The 14,746-nt window shown below is 45.0% G+C and overlaps 1 long non-coding RNA gene across 1 annotated transcript; it reads left to right on the plus strand.

Annotated features, from left to right (window-relative positions):
• Positions 1 to 1,852: 1,852 nt before the first annotated feature.
• On the plus strand, positions 1,853 to 12,572 carry LOC132206166 (uncharacterized). Its single transcript, XR_009442874.1, has 4 exons — positions 1,853 to 1,889; positions 2,454 to 2,566; positions 6,152 to 6,244; positions 10,017 to 12,572. It is a non-coding gene; the product is annotated as an uncharacterized LOC132206166 (long non-coding RNA).
• The last annotated feature ends 2,174 nt before the right edge of the window (positions 12,573 to 14,746 follow it).

Here is a 14,746-nt window from a genome sequence, read left to right on the forward strand (position 1 = left end):
TCTGTGTGCTCACAGAGTCATAGAACAGGACACTATGGATAGAGGCCATTTGGCCCATCAATACCAACAGTTTCTACTCAGCTGCCCTCACCCCCATGCTCTTTTCCAGCTCCCTTCAATTTTGGTCTTTGAGCATTTATCCATTTCCCATCAGGCAGCATTTTCCAAATCCCGACTACACATGTCGTTTAAAAAATCTTTTAACCAATCACCTTAAATTTCTTCCCCTTGTTGGTTACTTAATAGCCGTCAGAAACTTTATTTTAGTCCGTTATCTAAACGCTTTTCCATGTCGATCCTGTTATCAAAGCTCCTCTTATCCTTCCCAGTTCGGGGAGAATGGCCCCAGCTTCTTTTGTCTTTCAGTGTAATGACAATCCCTTGTCCCTGAAACCATACTGGAAAATCTCTGTTGATCCCGTTCCAAAATCTTCACATCCTTCCTCAAGTGTGAGCAAATTGCTGTTGTAATGTCAAACCTTTTGTAACCAATTTGCACAAAGTATAGTCATAAAAATAGTGATCTAGTGATGATCTTGTTGTTTTTTTTATTAGTTCATGACAAATGCTGACTGCTCTCTAAGATAGGAGAGTCATTTAAATGTTCACGGAATCCTTCTGAAAGCCTTTGGTGTGTGTTAGGCTGCCAGTTTATGTTTCCTTGCATGTATTGCTGGTTCGGTCACCATTCCTTGGCATCTCTAAGTGAGAACCACTGAAACCATTGTAGTCCATGATGGTGTGGGGACAGTCTTGGGGGTTGATGAAAGTTGGGATGGTCAGGGTTTCAGGGCACTCACCGTGATGTTCGGGAGGGAGTCCCTGGGACTTTCACCCAAGGACAGAAGGAACAGCATGATACTGAGACATGAGCATGCAAAACAGGGGGTAAGGGGACCGTTCAGCCTTTTCCACCTTCATTGAGATCATAGTTGATCTGTTTGTGTTTCAAATTTCACATTCCCATCTCCCGTTGATTCCCTTATCCGTAATTATCCCAGCAAACAAGAATCTATTCATCTGTGTTTAAAAATATTAAATGACCTTCCCCTCCCCCACCCTGGCTGCCTGAGGAGTTAGAGGTTACCAAAGCCACAGAACCCTCGGGGGCAAAAGATTTCTCGCCATCTCTGTCCGAAGAAGGACAGCCCTTAGCTTTAAAAAGTGTGCCTTAGTTCTGGACTGACCCACAGGAGGGAGCACTCTTTCACATCCACCTTGTCAAACCCATTCAAAATCTCATACACTTTCATGAAGTCACCCTTCACTCTTCTGAGCTCCATTGGAAACAAGCCCAGTCTGTCCAAAGCTACCTCACAAGACAACCCACTCACCTTGACGTCAGTGTAATAAAACCCTCCCTGAACTGCATCCAATGTGTTTACATCCTTCCAAGTCTGGATGGCTTATGGCTTGGAGGGGAAGTGTAGGTTTGTGTATCGGCTGCCCGTGTCCTTGTCACTTGAAAATCACTGCGACGTATCCGACAGCACGGACCACTGTTTCCGTGGTGGATGGCGTAAATGTTTGCCCTGGTGGCCCAGAGAGAGTACTTGCAAAAATGCTGGGCAGAAAGCCTGGTTTCTTCTTTGAAATAATGTTTTCTGTTCAACTGAGAGCATGTGAAGCTTTGGTTTAGAACATTTTCAGAAAGACAGCATCTCTGACAGTGCAGCACACCCTCAGTACTGCATTAGGTAGCCGCCTGGATTTTTAGCTCAACATCCTCCAACTTGGAATTTTGAGTGTTACCAGCTGAGTTATAGTGATGCATAGAAATGATTTGAACCTGGAATTTCAGTACACAGGACAATAATTGATTCCTTTCTGTCTCCCCCACCCCATTCTGTTCCAGATCTCAAGTCTGTCGCTGACTCAGCTGTTCACAGGTAAATAATCCTCTCGAATATTAGCTTTCAGTTCGTGCTTCATATCTTTGTGCCTGCGCAGGTTTGAACCTCTCATAATTGTCACAACTCAACAAGGGAGCACACTGGAATTGAAGCCCTGCTGTTCTCTTCACAAAAGTTAGAGGTTTGATAAAAGTTTGCAAGCTTCCCCAGTTTATCTGTCATTTAGACCCAGGTTGATGGAAAGCGCAGAGCAAGTTTCTGTACTGAGCAAGAAGTTACTATTTATTACAAATATGTAGATGATGGCTACAGAAAAACGATTATAAACCACTGACAAATAACTACTTGTTAAAACACTGAGTCCCTTACACACTCCCCCTCTGCACACAGACAGACAGAACAACAAAGCATGGGTGTTAAGGATAGAGTGAAAGACTGAGATGCTAGTCCACTGCTGAACTGATCTTTGTGCTGATCAAAATGTTTTATCTCAGTCTTCCTCCTCCAGATACTTTCCCTTGTTGTCAAGCAATTCGAATAACAATACTGAGACAAATTCTCTTCTTCCATAAAATAGCTGCGTCTTTTTTCTCAACACAGTGAATCCACAAATGTTAAATGTGAAGATGCACAGATCCCAAGAGAAACCATTTCCCTTCAGTCAAACCTGCAGCTGAATCCAGACTTGAATAACCTGAACCAACCTCCTGCCGGTAGGTTGCGATCTTTATCTTAATCTCGGAATTGCTAGTTGATTTTTCTTTTAGTGTTTTGAAGGAATGAGGTACAGTGAAGTCCACCCTTTGCAAATGCAGAAGAACTTAAAACACAAAGTAACAAAAGTACAGCACAAGAACAGGCCCTTTGCCCACCAAGCCTGTGCCAATCATCACGTCGGGACTGAACTATAAGGAAAACAAGTCTTCTGCCTTTATTCAATTATCGTCCCTCTGTTTCCTCCCTATTTGCGTAACCGTTTGGATGCCTGTTAAATGTTGCCAATGTGCCTGCTTCCACCATCTGTTCTGGCAGTGCGTTCCAGGCCCCCACCATTCTCTTTGCATAAAACGCTTCGCTTGCATACCTCCCTTAAATGTTCACCCGCTCAGCTTGAACCTGTGCCTCCTTGTAGTTGAAACTTCAATCCTGGAAAAAAAGCCTATCCACTCTATCTATACCTCATTATAATTTTGTAGACCTCTATCAGGACTCCTCTCAGCCGCTGTCTTTCCAGTGAAAGCAGTCCTTGTCTGTTTAAGCTTTTCTCATAGCCAATGGTCTTGAGACCAGTTAACGTCTGGGTGAACCTTCTGTGCACTTTGTCTAAAACTTACATGTCCTTCTGATATTGTGGTGACCAAAACTACACACAGTACTCCAAATGCGGTCCAACCAGGGTTTTATACAGCTGCAACGTGGTACACCAACTCTTGTGCTCCCTACCCGAGCCGATGAAGGCAAACATGCCATATGTCTTCCTGACCACCTGCGCTGCTACTTTTTGGGAACTGTGGACCTGCACGCTCAGGTCTGTCTCTGTGTTTTAATATTCCTAAGGGTTCTGCTATTTACAGTATAATTCACACCTAAATTTGATCCTCCAAAATGCATCACGTCGTATTTGTCTGGGAACCTTCTTGCCCACTTCAGGATTACCTGCACCTGCCAATAGTTTGAAAGTAAACTAGCTCCCTGCTGTTGGAAGTGTGCACAGAGATAATGGGAACTGCAGACGCTGGAGAATCCAAGATAACAAAGTGTGGGGCTGGATGAACACAGCAGGCCAAGCAGCATCTCAGGAGCACAAAAGCTGACGTTTCGGGTCTAGACCCTTCATCAGAAAAGGGGGATGGGGAGAGGGTTCTGAAATAAATAGGGAGACAGGGGGAGGAGGACAGAGATGGATAGAGGAGAAGATAGGTGGAGAGGAGTTACAGTGGGAGAGAGACCCCCTGAGGTTGGTCCGGAGGGAGGAGGGTAACTTCTTCAGGTTAGGCATCCTGGAAGAGGCTTCGCAGTAACTCCTCTCCACCTATCTTCTCCTCTAGCCATCTTCAGTCCGCCTCCCCCTCTCTCCCTATTTATTTCAGAATCCTCTCCCCATCCCCCTTTTCTGATGAAAGGTCTAGGTCCGAAACGTCAGCTTTTGTGCTCCTGATATGCTGCTTGGCCTGCTGTGTTCATCCAGCCCCACACTGTGTTATCTTGGAAGTGAGCATTGTGTTTACCTTTTTCAATGCATCTGCCACATTTGCCATTTGTGAAAATTGGCATTGATGAGTTTTGCAGGGAATCTCTCCCCACAAACAATGGCCCCTGTTTGAAATGAGAGAGCTGGTTGTTCAGCATCAGACAGAGGGTGTTCAGTTTAAAAAGTTGCATGTAGCTCCCTGGCTAGCAGTGCTGCCTCATAGCACCAGGGACCTGGGTTTGATTTTATCCTTGGGCGACCGTCTGCATGGAGTTTGCATATTCTCCCTGTGTCTGCATGGGTTCCTCTGGGTGTTCCTGTTTCCCCTCACAATCCAAAAATGTGCAGATTAGGGTGGACTGGCCATGCTAAATTGGCCCTAGTATCCAGGGATGTGCAGGCTAGGTGGATGAGACATGGGGAATGCAAGGTTACCAGGAGAGGGTGGGTTGATGCGTCTGGGAGGGATGCTGTTTAGAGGGTCGCCATGGACTCAGTGGGCCAAACAGCCTTCTTCCATACTGTGGAGATTCTATGAGTTCATGCTTCAAGGAATTTCTTACAGAATGAACAAATAAATCAAATGAATAAGGAACAAGAGTAGGTCCCTCGAGCCTGCTCAGCTATAATGGCTGATCTGATTTTACCGTCGGCTCCATGTTCCTCATTTCAAACAGGGGCCATTGTTTGTGGGGAGAGATTCCCTGCAAAACTCATCAATGCCAATTTTCACAAATGGCAAATGTGGCAGATGCATTGAAAAAGGTAAACACAATGCTCACTTCCAAGATAACACAGTGTGGGGCTGGATGAACACAGCAGGCCAAGCAGCATCTCAGGAGCACAAAAGCTGACGTTTCGGGCCTAGACCTTTCATCAGAAAAGGGGGATGGGGAGAGGATTCTGAAATAAATAGGGGGGGGGGGGGGAGGCGGACCGAAGATGGCTAGAGGAGAAGATAGGTGGAGAGGAGTTACTGCGAAGCCTCTTCCAGGATGCCTAACCTGAAGAAGTTACCCTCCTCCCTCCGGACCAACCTCAGGGGGTCTCTCTCCCACTGTAACTCCTCTCCACCTATCTTCTCCTCTATCCATCTCTGTCCTCCTCCCCCTGTCTCCCTATTTATTTCAGAACCCTCTCCCCATCCCCCTTTTCTGATGAAGGGTCTAGGCCCGAAACGTCAGCTTTTGTGCTCCTGAGATGCTGCTTGGCCTGCTGTGTTCATCCAGCTCCACACTTTGTTATCTTGGATTCTCCAGCACCTGCAGTTCCCATTATCTCTGTTTACACTTCCAACAGCAGGGAGCTAGTTTACTTTCAAACTATTGGCAGGTGCAGGTAATCCTGAAGTGGGCAAGAAGGTTCCCAGACAAATACGAGGTGATGCATCTTGGAGGATCAAATTCTCCCAATTATCTTTCATCCCCTTGGCCATCCAGAATCTGTCTCCCTCTGCCTTAAAACCATTTAAAGATTCTGCACCCTCTGCTTTTTGAAGGGAATTCCAGAGACACTCAACCCTCTGAGGGGGAGAAAAGATTCCTCATTTCTGTCCTAAATGGCCACTCCCTTATTTTTAAACTGAGTGTCCCAGTTCAAGAGGAAGGAGAATGAAAAGGCTTCCAAAGAGGATTGTAGAGTTTGACGCTCGGGTGCATCCACTGCTGGCAGACCAATTGAAATCGTGGATCCTCAGGAGGCCAGAATTACATGAAGGTAGATATCCTTGAATTTCAAGCGAGACAGGGAGGGATTTGAAAATGCCAATGAGAATTTTTCAATGGAGTTGACCTTGATTGCGATCAGTGAACGTTATGGTGATGGGGTGAATGGACTACAGTACTCGTTGGCACCAAACGATTTTCACATTCTCGCGTTGTTTTCTTGCCGAAGTTCTTTTTCTTTTAAGTTTGGTTATTCTGGGGAAATTCTTGATCTCACAAGGAATCAAGGGCTGCGGGGAGAGTGCAGGGAAGTGGAGTTGAAATGCCCATCAGCCATGATTTAAATGGCGGAGCGGACTTGATTGGCCAAATGGCCTTACTTCCACTTCTATGTCTTATGGTCTAAGTTACTAACCCCGCCAATTCCTTTTGCTGTAACCCAGAGCCAGGCCCAGCATCAAGACATCTGTCGGAAAGCCGAGCAGCTTGTGAAGATCTCTCGGATCAGGAGAATGTTACAGTTGCGGACTCTAGAGGTAAAGAGTTTATACAGCCTCATGTTCAATGCTGAACTGTGTTCCCCCCTGTAACCAGTACTTTCATGTGAATTGAGCCAGTCTGCTCTCTTCCCTACACTGTCGTTCATGACTGAGCTCTGCACGCAGCACAATGCAGCTATTATGGTGACATGAATCTTCCTTTGGGGGAACTGGGCGATGCTGCCATTGACGTACAGTGTCCATAAAAAATATATCCCTGCAGACCCCATTCTATGACTGCAAACTTTTTATTAACTGGCAGCTATGGGACCAGGAAAGTGCCAGTTGATCAAATATTCTGGATAATCAAGAGATCAATGTAGAAGAACACACTAAGTAATGGAAACGTAGTGCAGGGGATACACACATGGCTTGTGGCACCTTATTTACAGCTTAAATCAATTAAATAGTAATGCAACTTCGCCTTAAATAAAATTTATCAGCAGAGAGCCTTCTCACTTGCATCTCCAACTGACTGAGATCAGGATATTACAATAAATCTTCTATTATTTGAGGTATGTTAGTTTTGCTGGTTTATCGAGAGTGCCAGTTCTCAGGGTAAAGGTTAAAACAAAATTTGCTGTATTACCAATCTCCCTGAAGCCCTCCCCTCATTAACGTGAACACACTCTGAGATACCTCCCCTGTAAATGTAAAACCAGGTTGGGGGGATCTTTACAAAGCGAAAGGAGTTAGCGGAGTTAGTTAAACACTAAAATAAAACAAAGAACTGCAAACGCTGGAAATCTGAAGCAAAAACAGAAATTGCTGGAGAAACTCGGCATTTGTGTCAGCATCATGGAGAGAAAACAGGGTGTTGGTTGTCTGCCCAGACTGAGAATGGGGAGTTAATCGTAAATAATAAGGAAATGGCTGATGAAGTAAACAAATAGTTTGCTTGTGTTCACACGATAGAGGACACAGACAGCAGTCCAGTAACAGCTGCCGCTCAGGAGGTGGGTGGGAAAGGAGCTGATCAGGGAACTGTGGTCTGACCAGTCTGCAGACCCAGGTGGACTCCACCCTCAGGTCTTAAAAGTGGTGGCTGGAAAGACAAGTCAATATGTTAATTTTTTTCAAAATTCCCTGGATTCGGGAAAAGTTCAGTCAGACTGGAAAGTAGCAAATGTGACCTGTCAATTCAAGAAAGGAAGCAGATGCAGAATGGGAATAAAGGCCAGTTAGCTTGACGTCTGTCTTGGGAAAGGTGTTACAATTGATTATTATGGAGGTGACAGCAAGACGGTCAGAAAATCTCAATGTAATCAAGAAGAGTCAGCATGGATTTGTGAAACAGGCATCCTGTTTAATTGGAGATAGTGGGAACTGCCGATGCTGGAGAATCTGATAACAAGGTGTAGAGCTGGATGAACACAGCAGGCCAAGCAGCATCAGAGGAGCAGCAAGGCTGACATTTCGGGCCTAGACCCTTCTTCAGAAATGGGGGAGGGGAAGGGGGTTCTGAAATAAATAGGGAGAGAGGGGGAGGCGGATAGAAGATGGATAAAGGAGCAGATAGGTTGAGAGGAGACAGACAGGTCAAAGAGGTGCGGATGGAGCCAGTAAAGGTGAGTGTAGGTGGGGAGTTAGGGAGGGGATAGGTCAGTCCCTGGAGGATGGACAGGTCAAGGGGCCAGATGAGGCTAGTAGGTAGGAGATGGGGGTGGGGCTTAAGGTAGGAGGAGGGTATAGGTGGGAGGAAGGACAGGTTAGGGAGGCGGGGACGAGCAGGGCTGGTTTTGGGATGTGGTAGTGGGAGGGGAGATCAATTTATTAGAGTTGTTTAAAAGTGCATCAGATATTGTCGATGAGGAGTAGCCAGCACATATTCTTTATTTGGATTTCCGGAAGGCATTTAATAAAATGCCACATGAAAGATTATTGCAGGAAATTAAAAAAAAACACGTGCAGGCATGAATAGAAGGTTGTCTGACTGGCAGAAAAGAGAGTGGGTATAAATAGGACTTTCTTTAATTGACAGGATGTGACAAGTGGAATCCCACAGGATGTGCGCTTTGGTCTTAACTTCTTACACTTTACACCAGTGGCTTAGATGAGGGTAGTGAAAGTGTGGTAGCTAAATTCAGTGAGATAGGTGGGAAAGTATGTTGTGACAAAGACATAAGGAATTTACAGGCTTATATAGATAGGCTGAGTGAGTGTGTGAAAATCTGACAGATGGAGCCTAAGGTGGGGGGAAAAAATGAAGTTGTTTACTTTTTCTGGAGGAATGAAAAAGCAGAATGTTATTTTAATCTGGCCATTGTTGTCCATTATGAGGTGCAGAAGGATTTAAATGTTTTGGTGCATAAGTCACAAAACATTCGCATGAAGGTACAGCACACAATCAAGAGGATAATGAAATGCTATCCTTTATTAAAACAGGAATTGAACCTTTAAAGTAATCATGATCCAAAACAGAGATAATGGGAACTGCAGATGTTGGAGAATCCAAGATAACAAAGTGTGGAGCTGGATGAACACAGCAGGCCAGGCAGCATCTCAGGAGCATAAAAGCTGACGTTTTGGGCATAGACCCTTCATCTAGGCCTGAAATGTCAGCTTTTGTGCTCCTGAGATGCTGCTTGGCCTGCTGTGTTCATTCAGCTACACACTTCGTTATCTATGATCCAAAACAGAATGGGTTCCGAGGAAGGGTCACTCAACTCAAAACGATAACTCTGATTTCTCTCCACAGATGCTGCTGGACCTGCTGAGTTTATCCAGCAATTTCTGTTTCTGTTTCTTATTTACAGCATCTTCAGTTTTTTTTGGGTTTTTCTTAAAGTGATGATGTTATTCTTCAGTTGTACAGGTCATAGAGAGAGACCACATCTTGAATACTGTGTACAGTCTTAGCTGTTTATTTAAGGAGCGATATAAATGTGTAGGAGGTAGCTCAGGAGAGGTTTATCAGAGTGACACCTGAAATGAATGGTTCGCTTTGTGAGGGCAGGCTGGGATTATATCCTGTGGTGTTTGGAACAGTGAGGACTGACAGGATTGAATTTTATAGCGTCCTGAATGATCTTCACAAGGTAGAAATGGAAAGGAGGGTTCCTGTTTCTGGGAAAGTCCAGAACCAGGGGACACTTTTAAAATTGGAGGCCACCCTTTCAGAATAGAGATGAGGAAAACTGTTTGGCTTGTGTGAGTTTGGAACAGCGCCTCAGGAAGCAGTGGAGGAAGGGGAATTGAATATTTGTAAGGCAGAAGTAGATAAATTCTTATTCAGCGAGGGAATAAAACGTTTCTGGGAGTAGATGTGAATGTGGAATTCAAAACATCAGATAAGCCGTGACTCTGTTGAATGATGGAGCAGGTTTGATGGGCTGAATGGCCTCCTCCTGTTTCTGTTTCATTTGTTTGTTTTTACAGGGGGATAGTCTCTAATGTGTTAATATTTACTGGGGTATTTCCGGGATGTACTAATATTCACAGAGGGGTCTAGGATGTACTAATATTCACAGAGGTGGGTCTCTGGGGTATGCTAATATTCTGGGAGGGTTTCTCTGGGATATGCTATTAGTTGCAATGGCGTCTCTGCGCTGCGCTAATGTTTGCAGGGCGTCTCTGCGCTGCACTAATTTTGTGGGGCGTCTCTGCGATGCGCTAATGTTTGCGGGGTGCTCAAGAGTTTGTTCATGCCTAAATGAGACTTCTGTCAGAAGCTGAATATTTCTGTCCTGGGAGAATGGACAGCACTGCGCAAAGAGCATGTGGTTTCCATTTTAGTCACCTGATAGATTTCCTTGTTATTTTGCTACAGGATTTGTTCATTTCCCGACGTATGGATATATCTACAAAGTCTCCAGTGTGAGCAGTGATGAAATCTGGCTTTAAGCACGTCCTTCCCTTGCTGAGTTCTCGAGGGACCAATCTGTCCCATAAACGTTGGGGCTTCCAAACTGTGAGGACCATGATCTGCTTTACCTGAAAAGAGCCCTCAATGGCCCAGTCATCACCATTCACCCCCTGGGGCTGCTGCTGAGGCCCTGTGTGACTGAAGCTGCAAGTTAATGGATGTTTAAAACAGGTGTGGCCCCCTACCACACAGTTAATCCAATCCAGTCATTCACTAAAGCAATGAGAAACAATTTGAGTTAAACTATTTTTCTGTCTGTTTTGGGGAACCATTTTGAATCGTATCACTCAGAACGAGGCCATTTCCAGTGCATGACTCAATCCTGATGAGAGATACTTTAACATTTAAATTTCAAAACTAACACAAGCTGAAAAGCCATTTTTGTTTGTTGCTTTTTTAATCATTATCTTTTAACAAGTTGTGCTGACGTAGTAATATTCGTGCCACACAAGTGCCAGACAATGACCATCTCCGATGAGACAAGAATCGGGCAGCCCTGTGGCTCAGAGGTTAGCACTGCTGTCTCACAGTGTCAGGGGCCTGGGTTCGATTCCACGCTTGGGTGACAGTCTGTGTGGAGTTTTCACATTCTCCCTGGGTCTGCGTGGGTTGCCTCCCATACGCTAAACTGGCTAGGTGGATTGACCATGCTGAATTGTCAATAGTGTTCAGGGATGTATAGGCTCGGTGGTTGATGCAGTTACAAAGAGCGGGGGAAGGTGGGTCTGTGGAGAATGTCCTTTGGAAGGTCAGTGCAGACTTGATGGGCTAAGTCTGGGGTGGTACGGTGGGTCAGCGGTTAACACTGCAGCCTCACAGCACCAGGGACCCAGGTTCGATTCCACCCTCGAGCGACTGTCTGTGTGCAGTTTTCACATTCTCCCTATGCCTGTGCGTGTTTCCTCCCACAATCCGAAGATGTGCAGGCTAAGTGGATTGGCTAAATTGTCCGCAGTGTTCAGGGATGTGGAGATTAGGCGGATTGTAGGGGGATGGGTCTGGGTTGGGTGCTACAAGGATCAATGTGGACTTGTTGGGCCGGAGAGCCTGTTGCCATGCTATAAAGATTCTATGATTCAAGTGGCCTCCATCTGCACTGTGGAGATTCGATGTTTCTATGAAAATCTAACTATCTCCTTTTCAATTTCAACAATATTCACTGAATCCAGAATAAACATTCTTCAACTGGACTGGTCGTGTAAACACAGTGATGACAAGAGCAGGTTAGAGACCAGGATTTCTCTGGCAAGTTTTTCACCTCCCGATCCACGAAAAGCCTGTCCACATCAAGGCCCACATCAGGAGTGTGTTGGAATACTCCCCACTTGCCTGGATGGGTGCAGCCCCAATAACACTCAAGAAGCTTGACACCATCCAGGACAAAGCAGCCCACTCGATTGGCACCACATCCACAAACATCCACTCCCTCCACCACTGACGCTCAGTAGCAGCAGTGTGTACTGTTTACAAGATTCAGTGCAGAAATTCACCAAAGATTCTTAGACAGTACCTTCCAAACCCAGGACCATTTACATCTAGAAGGACAAGAGCAGTAGGAACATGCGAACACCACCACCTTCAAGTTCCCCTCCAAGCCACTCACCATCCTGACTTGGAAATATATCGCCATTCCTTCACAGTTATTGGGTCAACACACAGCACGGTGGCTACCGTGGTTCGAGAAGGCAGCTCACCCCCACCTTCTCTAGGAGCCATTAGAAATGGGCAACAAATTTTGTCCTTGCCAATGATGCTTGTATCTCATGTACAATAAAATGAAAGTCCCAAGTTACCTCAAAGAATCACTCAAAACAAAATTTGCCTCAAAGGTATTAGGGACGATGATCAAAAGTTTCTTCAAAGAGCTAGGTTTTAACAAGTGTCTTTGGAGCGACTCTGCACTGAAGCCCATTCAGTCCCGTTCCTCCTCTAGTCATAGTCAATGTAAATCATGACCATAACCATGAGCTGGCTGATTGTGTCAGTCTGGGGTTGTATCTGCTTTAATAGTAGAATCTGTTCAGCCAGATGTCTTCCATTGATGACAATAGCAAGTTTATCACAAATAAAACTCATGCCTGCAAACATTTATTGAAATAACAAAGTTGGCTATGTAAAGATAGCTGGAACACGTGTTCTGATATCCTAAACTCAGCATGGGGCAAACATGGATAACAGACAATTTTTTTCTTCTTTACTCATGGAACGTCTGTGTCTCGGGCTGGGTCAGCAGTTATTGTCCATGTTGTAGGCCTGGAGTCATATATAGGCCAGAGGAGGTAAGGATGACAGAATTCCTTCTCAACAGGCATTAGTGATGTGCTTTTCCCCAACAATGACTTCACTGCCATCATTATATCCTTAATTCCAGATTCTTTATTGAATTGCAATCCTACCGTCTGGAATTTGAACCCAGGCCCCCAGAACATTAGATAATAAAATGTGAGGCTGGATGAACACAGCAGGCCCATCAGCATCTCAGGAGCACAAAAGCTGACATTTCGGGCCTAGACCCTTCATCAGAGAGATGAAGGGTCTAGGCCCAAAACGTCAGCTTTTGTGCTCCTGAGATGCTGCTGGGCCTGCTGTGTTCATCCAGCCTCACATTTTAATATCTTGGATTCTCCAGCATCTGCAGCTCCCATTATCACCCCCAGAACATTAGCTGAGTTTCCTGGATTAATAGTCTAGCAATTATACCATTGCCTCCCAGAGTGTCAAACAATTGTCATACACCGCACACAACACAACAAACAGATCCTCCAGCGTTCTCTGCAGCTTCGTTCCCAACACCTTGCCCCACCCCCCTCCCCCCAAAGAAGTAGGACTTCTACTCTTTGTTGTAGTGAATTGTCCACCAGTTTCTTTTCAGCCCTGTCACAGCTCCCTGGGATTTCCCCGAGCCTCAGCTGCACACAGCCCTTGTGGTTCACGTGCCTTTCATGGCCGAGAATGTTTCCTCTCGGTGAATTATTGGAATTGCCACATTGTGGGGGAAGATGTTAGGGAGAAAATGTCTAAGCTACGGTTTGGGCATTGATGATTCACCCTGGTTATCCGTCACATCCCACCTGTCAAATTCAGCGCATAAAGCGTACCATCTAACCTGAATTCTGTTACTAAAATATAAACAATAAATGCCCAAAATAATGGGCTGAGCCAGTCGATTCAAGAGAGACACATGCACGGTCTGGGAAAGCACAATAGGGAGACCGCATGGGTAAATCAGCCCTTTCTTTCCTGTGTCTGTTAATGGGCCATACAGGTAAGGAGGGTTGAAGGGGTGAGAGGAGATTTTGCAGAGATGGTCTTTGGTGAGTGTAGGAGAGGGAAGGTGTAACACTTGACATTTTAATTTCCATAATCGGCTTTGCACTTCTATCTGAGTCTGGTACAGGAGTTGCTAGATTTATTGATGCTGTTTTATGATGGAAATTTGACTTGTTACTGACAAAGTGCATGCAATTTTACAAAGAGCGGGTCTCAGAGCGAAAATGCTGAAGGATTATCCAAACTGCTTGAAAAGCTGCTGATTATAGCATTCATATTGTTCAAATGTGCAATATTGTATCTCTGTTTTCTAAATATAACACTGGTACAGTGAAAGTGGTATTTCTCTGGTGTAACTGAATGCATCAATACAGGCCAGTCACATACTTGCCAACAGTTGCAACATTTCCCAATGTTGCCTCAGATTTCCTCCAATGTTCTGCAGTTTAAATATTTTCTCTTCCCTTTCAGATCTCTATCATCTCAAGTCATTCTAGTTCTACAGAAAGCACAAAAACAGCCCCAATATTTTTTTTAAAATACTTTCACAGGATCTGGGTGTTGCTGGCATCCTGAATTGCTCTTGAACTGAGTGACCTGTACACCAGTCGCTGAAGCCGGTATACATGCTAGTGCGGAATGCAATGAAGATAGTAAATAGTTTGTAGGCCTTCATAGCGAGGGGATTTAAGCATGCAGGGTAAACTGAAGGAGGATGTTCATGATGACTGGGGAGTCCAGAACAAGGGGTCAGAGGGGAAGGCCATTTAGGACTGAGATCAGGACAAATTTCTTTACCCAGAGAGTAATGACCCTATGGGATTCTCTGCCATTGAAAGTGGTTGAAGCCAAAACATTGAACGTTTTCAAGAAGGAAATAGATATAGTTCTTAGGGATAAAGGGATCAAAGTATAATTGGGGGCGGGGGGCAAGTGGGAACAGGGGGTTGAGTTGGATGATCAGCCACCATCGTATTGATAGCAAAGCAGGTCTGACGGGCTGAATAGCCTACTCCTCTGATATTCTGTTTCTATGCTTGCTGGACCATTCCAGGGGACAGTAAAGAGATACCCACATTGCTGTGGGTCTGGAGTCACGTAGGTCAGTCCGGAGAATGACAGCAGATTTCCCTCTATAAAGGACATTTGTGAACTAGATGGAATTTTCCAAAAATTGATCATGGTCACCATTACTGAGGCTCAGTTAATCTTCCAGATTTGTGAAATTGCATTCAAATTCCATCACCTTCCAGAGCCTTTGGGTATCTGCAGACACATTGTAACCATCATCGCCCACTCCCAATGTACTTTCTCTCTCTCTCCTGACAGTTGTAACATCTCACATCTGGTATAGTTGCTCAGTA

The sequence above is a fragment of the Stegostoma tigrinum genome, chromosome 32, assembly GCF_030684315.1.
Source record: "Stegostoma tigrinum isolate sSteTig4 chromosome 32, sSteTig4.hap1, whole genome shotgun sequence".
Classification (NCBI taxonomy): domain Eukaryota; kingdom Metazoa; phylum Chordata; class Chondrichthyes; order Orectolobiformes; family Stegostomatidae; genus Stegostoma; species Stegostoma tigrinum.